Here is a 7,170-nt window from a genome sequence, read left to right as displayed (position 1 = left end):
TTTGTAGTAGGATTTTTCTTTAGAAATGTAATATTGGGAATGTAATTTTATTATCAAGGCAATATAAAGAAATATGTTTCACGTCTATCAATATATTTTAAGATCATCTTATCATGATGCACCAAATTACTAATGAGCCTATGCGCAATGTGTTTAGCTCAATAATTATAAATTTTTCATAGGTGAATGGATGATATGTGCATGAGTTTTGAGTATTTTTTAAAAAACCCATTTATAAATTTTATTCAAAATTAGATATGGTATTTAGACTTATATAGTAAGAGATGATTACCAGATTTTTGCGAAATTTTCGATCTCACAATGTAGAAAGGAATTTCGTGGTCTAGTTAGATCTTGGAATAAAATTAAAGGTGTATCGGTGCGCGTGCTTTACCATACTGAGCAGTATGAACAATGATCTTATTGAAAAGTTTGAAAACTACTTAACTTCCCATGATATGTGGAACCAACTAAAAATTCCCTATCAAGGGACATAAGTTGCTAGTAGGCTTTATGCTTTCACTTTGAGGTTTGAACAGTATGTTATGGATGCTAAACATACCATAATTGATCATTTGAGATTGATATCTACCTAGATTTGTGATCTAAAGGCCACTAGCAATAATCTCACTAATGAAGTTTTGCCCAAGTCAACATGTGGGCAAATGAAACTTGTTTTGACACACAATGAGAATATTAGATATATCTCGCTTTTTGGAGCTAGAGGCAGAGTGCATAGATGCACATCATAATGATCTCCTTTTAGCCCAAGTTGGGAAGCACAAGGCATTTAGGCCTAAGTGCAAGCAACATAAGAGATCTGCTAGAGCAATAAATAGTCTTGGACTAAGGGATGGAAAAGTAGCAAAGCCGTGATGCCCCTAACTTCCGCTTGGAATGGAATGGAGACTTAGAGCATCGAGACATATGATACAAGGTTGCATACTCTCATACATGATAGTTAATAAGTAATGCATCATATAAGTGTAACTAGCAGAATGCAATATTCACAGTAGATTAAGGGTGATAAAATAAAACTTATGCTAGAATAACTAAAAATATCCCAATTCATTAGTAATCATCATAAGTTCAAACCAAATGGTAGCATAATCTCAATACAGCTTATCATCAGAAAAAGTCTCCAAAGCTAGATCAATTGCTTCATGTGTTCTAGAGCATGAAGGGTCAGTGCTATGAACATCAAGATAAGGTCTAATCTTTTCTCGAAGTATGGCTCCTCCACAATCAGTTGGATCCACTGTTCCATCCAGTTTGTCATTCTCGAGTCTTAACACAACTTCTATCATTCAGAGTAGAATGACAATGCGTCCATATGGGGTGAGATTTACTTGAAATCTCAGTAAGTTAAATAACTAGATGGAAGAATATGAGATGCATGCAATATAGAAAAATCAGTGTATGTCTTCCATCTAGGTTCCTCAACATTTTCAGAAAAACTAGAGATGCACATTTTCTTACAGAGAACATTTTTCCACTTAACTGGCAAAAATATCATAACGTTTCATCATTATTAGCAATTCATACTTAATCGTAATATCATAATGTGTGGTATCGTCATAGTTCCCCATATGCATTGTGAATACTTGTTGGTGACCATAGTACAAACTACGTTGTCTGTAGACTCATTCTCAATGCATTGGTAATATAATATAACATCATAACATCATAGCATCATAACATGTACACCCACCAGCCTTAGGTGTCATACCATTTGACTTCACTCCAACATTCTTTAGAAAGAACCCATTCGAAATATGTTGATTGTTCTTCATCAATATAGGGGTTACCACTCCATTCTTGAACACTCTAAAGTGGACAAAGGAGTTCCACTAAGATAATTTCACATCCTAACCTTTAGGGTCGTGACAAGAATTATTTTCATACTATGCTTGAAAAATGTAATTCATGACATGTGCATATGTAGTAAACTTTCATGCGAAAATAATATTTACATTCAATATGCTAAAAATGGTGAAATTATCACATTTCATGTAAGTATGCACTCAATGTATCATATAACATGATATTTTATGGTTAAAATGACAATTATAACATGAATGTGGTATTTATCAATTAATCATAAATAATTCATCAAGGTGTAAGTTGGAGGCCAACTTACAAACTTCATGAACTTGAAAGATAGTAATGGCTGAAATAAAATTTGTACTAAGTTAGGATTTATACCATTGTGGGAAGATTTTCATAATCAAAATGGGTATTTATAAAAATACCCCTAAATTCTCAAAACTTGCCATGAAAGCTCTAAATTTTTCACTATTTGCAAACGAACTTCAAATTTAACCAAACTTTATGGACATCATATTTTTCATATTCTAAAATCATCTATCCCCTTGGAATTGTAAAATTCAAAGTGTAACTAACTCGAATACACACAACCCATGGCACGCACTCTAGTTGATGCCTAAGTGTGTTTTCAACAATTGATCTCTATGAATGCATGCTTATGTCAATTTTCTTTAATCACAAATAATTACTATAGTGACATGGTATGAACTATTAGGTGAACAATTTCATCCCAACACTTAATCATTTCTAAAAACCTTAATCTTCACTAAGCCTTCATTAACCAAGCATGATGGTCTTAACCTAAATCATAAAGGCATGCTTCCTAAATTCACCTAAAAAATGTATTTTCATTCTTATCCCAATCATAAGGCCTTCTAGATGCTTAATGATTAACTCTAGGTGAATAAATCAAAACTTTATGCCTTAATAATAGCTTAATTAAAAACCATGCATGCTTAATGATCAACACAAGGTAAAATCTAAACTTATCATGGCATGCTTCTAATTTCAAAAAATAAAACCTTCAATGATTATTCTAAGATATTAATAATTCACTAACCAAAATGCAAAGACATGCCATAACCAAAATTTTCACTAAAAATAATTTAAACTCTTAAACCATTCTTAATGAACCCGATTTTGAATCAAACATGGTAACCTTATATAAACTTAACCAAAATTCATTCTAACACTTGAGAACAAGACTTGACATGTAAAATAAGATCTAGGGTAAGAAAAATCACAAATTTCACAGCCCAGTCAAGCTTCCAACACAAGAACACCAAGAACTTCTAAAACACTCAAGCTCACACACACTTTCCATTTCTCTCAAGAACTAAGGGGAGATGGTTCTCAAATGCTCAATAGGAGTTGGAGCTGAGGTGTGGTGTAAATGAGGGATGAAGGGACTTTTTATAGGCAGCCAAAGGGGAGGGGACAGTCGCCTAAGCCCTTGGGGATTGGTTGGTTTGAGTGGCGGTGTAAGGAGCTGAAAAATCCAGCTTTGCCTTCATCAATTTGTGTCACCTTGTGCAGGGGGAAGAGTAGCCTAAAATCACCATGAATTCATCAATTCAGCTGCTACATGGAACCTAAGGAATCTGGTCTGCTCGTGGTGCAGAAGAAAAGAAAGAAAAACACACAACCATCATACACAAGTAGATGGGTTCAAGAGGTGGTTTCCTTGGGCAGATGTCGGTTTGTGTTTTCTTTGGCTGGAAAAAATGAGTCCAAATCTTATGATGACCATGATTGCCTCTTGAGGATTAGGTAGTGATGGAGGTGTCATGGGGTGGTGGCTCAACCAAGGGCAGATGGGAGGTTGAAACTCAACCAACTTGGTTTCCATCCAACTAGTACCCAAGGTGCAATTCGGTTTTGGTGTTTTGGTTTGGTTCTTGAAACCAAACTCGTCCAAGGCTTGGTATGGGTTTAAAGGGAGCTCATGAGATGTTTAAATAAAATAGTGCCCTTGATTAAAAAGGCACAAAAGATTGGGCTTAAGGGCAAAATAGTCCACTGCACACAAAGGGCACACATGGGTGCCGATTGGTGTAGTTTGAGGTTTACTATGTCATTTCTCTTAATGACATGTCTGGAGGATTACCTAGAGTCATGATATGATCTAAGAATTAAGTATTTAAATAATGGAACAAGAAGACTTCAGATCAAGAAGGCTATAAAGATTAAGCAATAAAATTAAGCTCAAAACAAGGTTTAAAGATAACTAATCATGGGTAAGTTGATTAATGGTCTTAACCAATTTTCAAAACTTAATTTTATTTCAAAGAATTACTTAGGGTAAGCTATGAACTTGAGGAAACCCATGGGATGGTGCATTGAGCTTCAATTTGAAGAGTGAAGAGAATCAAAACAAGGCTTTTGGCTTTGTTGGGCTTAAAAGTGCCATGAGTGTGAGTGGAAATTTTATGGGCTTTGGGTGTGGGTTGATGGGAGGCCTTTATTTCTAGATTTTGAGGGATTATGAGAGGCCTCAAGATCCACAAAGATAGGGCATGAAAAGATCACTTTGGCCTAATTGGGCCATGGGTTAAATCTACACTAAGTTGAGCCCAAAAGACCTTCTACCTCAACCTTAGGCCAACCTTTAACCTACCAAGACTTGCACTCTTTAAGAGACTTGGTACAAGGCTTCAAAAGCTTGGCTCATTCACACTCTAAAGTTCTAAGGTTCTTACTAAGATTACTAATGGGCTTGCTTCTCAAATCCTTCAAGCTTAATAATCAATGACACTAATTGTCATGGTCTTAATAATCTAACTATTCTTAATAATCAAATATTTAATGCCCAAAATCATAAACTTAATCTAAGGGCACTTAAGGACTAATCATAATGGTTAATTAGATGGGGTGTTAGAAAAAAGCCTCAGAGGCAAGCGTGCTGGCAAGGACAAGTTCAAATTGAGGTCCTATAACTATGGAAAAGTTGGACACTTTGCTTGTGGTGCACTAAGGCCAAGAAGGTATCCACTAAAGATAAATCTCTCTTTACTTATGTTTGTTCACATATTTTTGTTGCTCACTCAAATTCCTGAATAGATTGTAGACATAGGAGCAACCAAACATGTAGCTCGAGATCGAGTTGGGTTCATAGATTATAGAAAAATATCAACTGGAAGACAGTACATTATATTGGGTAACAGAACTCGGGAGGAAGAGTTTGGAGTTGGAACCTACCAACTCAAGATGTGTCTAGGGTGGTTGTTACTTCTTCATAATGTGCTAAATGCACCTGGTGTTCAATGTAATCTATTTTCAGTTATTTCTATGTCGGAACTTGGTTTTACTTTTCACTTTGATGGCCTTTAGTTGGACTTTTATTTAGAAAGGGCTTTGTATGGACATGGTTTTCTTTTGAATGGTTTCTTTATGTTGGATTTAGATAATTCCTCATTTTCTTTTATTGCTACAATTCATGATGATGATATTTCTAATTCATTGAAATAACGTGCTAGACTAGCCCATATATGAAAAAGATAGAATAGCTAGAGAATGCCTACTGGGGTCTCTCACTGATGTAAGCATACCTGTGTATGAGTCTTGTTTAGCTGGTAAGGCCGATAGGAATGCTTTTGGAAAGGCTCCTAGGATATTTTATCTTTTAGAGCTAGTCCATTATGATATTTGTGGACCTATAAATGTGAAGGCACATTATGACGCCTCTTATTTTCTCACCTTTATAGATGATTACTCACGTTTCAGTTATATCTCTCCGATCTCCCATCACTTTGAAACATTAGATTGCTTCAAGCGTTTTGTGGCTGAGGTTGAGAGTACATGTCTAAAGAGTTTTAGGGATTATGTGAGAAAAAAGGGATGTGTAGACAATTAATGATTCCTGGCACACCACAATAAAATGGTATTGCGGAAAGAAAGAATCGTACCTTATTGAAAATTATTTGATCAATGACGGTGCAAGCTATCCTACCAATATCATTTTTGGGGATGTTCTTCTAGCTATTGCCTACTTTTTGAATCGTGTGCCTTTTAAGTCAATTATTTCAATCCCATATGAATTATTGAATGTTACAAAACCAAATTTGGAGCATTTGTAGTCTTGGGATTCTGCGGGTTATGATCACCTACTTCCCATAATTATGGAGAACTTGGCCCTAGAACAAATAATCGTATCTTCATAAGATATTTATATAACTAAAGGGCTATGTAATGTTTGGTGAATATTCTAATGGAGGCATGACAAAAATAGAGTCGAGTGATGTCACATTTTTCTAGAATGATTTTCCTAATATTGGTGAAGCAAAGAATGATCTTGAACTTTTTGAGTTGCAACGACTTGAGGGAGTTGCACTATCTTTTGGCGAGAGTGTAGAATTATAACTTCCTAGAATCATAAAAGATAGTGAGAGTGACTTGCCTCCTAGTAAGAATATTCTACTAGAAAGTGACTCACAAGAGTCTTAATTATGAAGAAGCGAACATGGAACCATTCCTCATCATTGTTTTGAGATTGAAAGGGAATCTTTCATGTTTGTTCTGTGTGACTTTGATGAACCTTCTTCTTTTGTGGAAGTACTAAGTTCACCTGCTTCAAATAAATGGCTGACTGTTATAAGAGATGAGATGAGTTCTATGACAAAGACACAAGTTTGGGAGTTAGCTGGTCTTCTATCTTAGCGCAAATATATTAGAAACAAATGTGTTTTAAAAATTAAGTGTCAGGCAGATGGATCAATTGACAAGTATAAGGCCTAACTCGTGGTGAAGGGCTATACCAAAAGAGAAGGTATAGATTATGTAGAAACATTCTCCCCTATGGTGAGATTTGCTTCCATTCACCTCATTCTAACTATAGTTGGAAATCTAGATTTGAAATATTTTCAAATGAATGTGAAAACTCATTTCTCAATAGAGAGCTAGATGAGGAGATCTATATGGGTCAACGTATTAGTTTTGAGGTTGAGGGACAAGAGTGCAAAGTATACTAATTGAAACGTTCCATTTGTGTCCTTAAACAATCATCTAGATAATGGTACTTCAGATCTCATGAGGCCATTACTTCAATTGACTTTAATATGTTAGAAGAAGACCATTATGTGTATGTCAAACGTGCAAGGAAGAGTTTTCTAATTTTGTCTTTGTACATGGATGACATTTTTTTAGCTGGAAATGATATGGAGATAATTCTTACCACAAAAGAATGTTTGCCCTATACTTTTGAGATTAAGGACATAGGTGAAGCAAATTACGTGCCAGAAGTTAAAATTTCAAGGGATTAATTTAGGAAGTTTCTTGGTTTATCTCAAGAGACTTACATTATGAAATTCTAGAAAGATTTCGTATGCACAACTCTAAACCCATAGA

Source organism: Carya illinoinensis, chromosome 5, assembly GCF_018687715.1.
Source record: "Carya illinoinensis cultivar Pawnee chromosome 5, C.illinoinensisPawnee_v1, whole genome shotgun sequence".
Lineage (NCBI taxonomy): Eukaryota > Viridiplantae > Streptophyta > Magnoliopsida > Fagales > Juglandaceae > Carya > Carya illinoinensis.
This window is presented reverse-complemented; position numbering follows the sequence as displayed.